This window comes from Callospermophilus lateralis, chromosome 7, assembly GCF_048772815.1.
Source record: "Callospermophilus lateralis isolate mCalLat2 chromosome 7, mCalLat2.hap1, whole genome shotgun sequence".
Lineage (NCBI taxonomy): Eukaryota > Metazoa > Chordata > Mammalia > Rodentia > Sciuridae > Callospermophilus > Callospermophilus lateralis.
The window spans coordinates 47,631,547-47,633,620 of NC_135311.1; the positions used below are offsets into that span (position 1 = coordinate 47,631,547).

The window sequence follows — 2,074 nt, forward strand, 5'->3', positions numbered from 1 at the left end:
GGTCCTCCTGGGGTTTTTAACGCACAGATTCATCCACACTGAGCCTCCAGCAACTGTTCAACTCGAGTTTAGGTTTTTATACCCCAGCATTAGTTCCCACAGAGGTTTCTGCTCATGGGTTTCTGCTTCAGTAAGTTGCGTTTCTCTGAATTTGTCTTTCTTTCTAATTTTGGAGCAGTATTTTTTTCCCTGTGACCTCACTTCTCTGACAGATCTAAAAAGACATGTGGATTTTTCAACGTTCAGCTTAATTTGTTGTCAGGATGGGTTGATGATTCCAAGTTCCTTACATGCCACACCAGAAACTGAACTCTCTTTTTGTACTATTTTAAAAAATTTTATCTAGTCTCTTGCTTGGATTCTTGCTATTGAACTGTATTATACCCAAAGCTATAATTCCATGAAGCGGGCTGGTTTAAGAGAATGAAGCTTTATAGTTTTAGAGAAGCAGAGACCAGTTAGAGAAAAAGGGTCCTGAGTTTGAGTATTCCTCATCATCTTTGGTAATTTGGTGGCACATGCCACCATGTAATCCTAGGGACTTGGAAAGCTGAGGCAGGAGATTGTAAGTTTGAGGTCAGTCTCAGCAATTTAAGAGACCTTGTCTCAAAATAAAAAGCAAAAAAAAGCGGAGGATGTGTGAGGATATAGCTTAGGGGTAAAGTGCCTCTGGGTTCAATGCCCAGGACCAAAATTAATTAATTAATTATATTAAATAAATAAAGACACATAAAAATGTAACTTAAAAACAACTTATTTCTGGTATTCGTAAATTGACTTTTTAAGTTTCTACAGACCTCATTAAAACAATGTCAGATCCTTCTGTGGTTCCTAAGTGTGATGATAGGGGTTTCATGTTATTGTGAAATGTGCTTCTCTCAAGCTTTGTTTTGCTATCAGCACATCATCTGTCTGATGTGAATGTAGGCAAAAACCAATAAAAAATAACGTCAGTCCTCTGCCTAAAATTTCCTGTGACACTTCTTAACTTAAATAGCAAGCTGACTGTCGCCAGTCTTTTCAGTGTGTCTCTATTCCCTTCCTCATGCCCTCAAATGAGCCCCACTAGACTACTTCATGTTTCTAAAACATGCCGTCAATATTACTGTCAGTGTTAAAATAGTTACCTAAAATAGATATAGTTTCCAAACATTTCTGATATTAATAATTAAACAAATAAAGAGTAAATTTAATTTTGAAGTGTATAATGCTGTTTCTTGAGGAAAAGTCACTGTAAATTGTGAGGACTAAATAGATTTGTGGATATTCAGTAGGACATATCTAAGTATTTTCATAGTCTATATGAGTTAAGATATTGTTTATTGTTTTATGTTATAGAAGCTCATAACAAAACTTAATACTTTTGGTGTTCTTATACAGGTCAGCACTTTTAAACATCTGTAAGTAAGATATAATTAATGCTATGTTCCTGAAGCTTTAAACTTACAGTGGCTATCCTTTCCCTGACCCAGACTATCTGCCTTGGAGTCTCTTCATCCTTCCAGATGACATGAAGTTGGCACAGTTTGGCATGAAGATTCTAGAGTCAAACAGATACCTGCTTAAATCCCAACTTGGTCATTTATTAGTTGTATGACCCTGTAAATTATGCAAAAATTAGTATATTATCTTGTTATACTATAATATGCCATCATTGCATTATATGTAAATAATAAGCCATCATTGCAGTATGTGTAAATAATAATCTGTAAATAATCATTTAACCTAGTTAAGACAATTTTGTGAGGATTAAATAAGGTAATACAAATAACATACCTGATATGTAGTAAGTCTCAACAACCATGAGCAATTGTAATTGACATGGCTGGTGGCCTCAGGCTCCTGATGATCAAAGCTGATGCCTCCTGCATGCTTTGGATCTTAAGGATCTCTGTATAACCAGTCTGGTCCTGAGGCCTGATTAGTAGGGGAAAGCACTTTGAGTTCATTCATACTGCCAGATTCATCTGATTTTCTTTTAATACAGTGGATTCCAGTAGAACTGGAAAAGCTTTTTGCCAAGGTAATGAGTATCTCTTCCGAGAACTGCACATCCACACAAACTGCACATTAT

The 2,074-nt window shown here is 35.9% G+C and overlaps 1 non-coding gene across 1 annotated transcript; it reads left to right on the top strand.

Annotated features, from left to right (window-relative positions):
• The first annotated feature begins 816 nt into the window (after positions 1–816).
• On the top strand, positions 817–918 carry LOC143405374 (small nucleolar RNA U13). The gene has a single exon (XR_013092075.1). It is a non-coding gene; the product is annotated as a small nucleolar RNA U13 (small nucleolar RNA).
• The last annotated feature ends 1,156 nt before the right edge of the window (positions 919–2,074 follow it).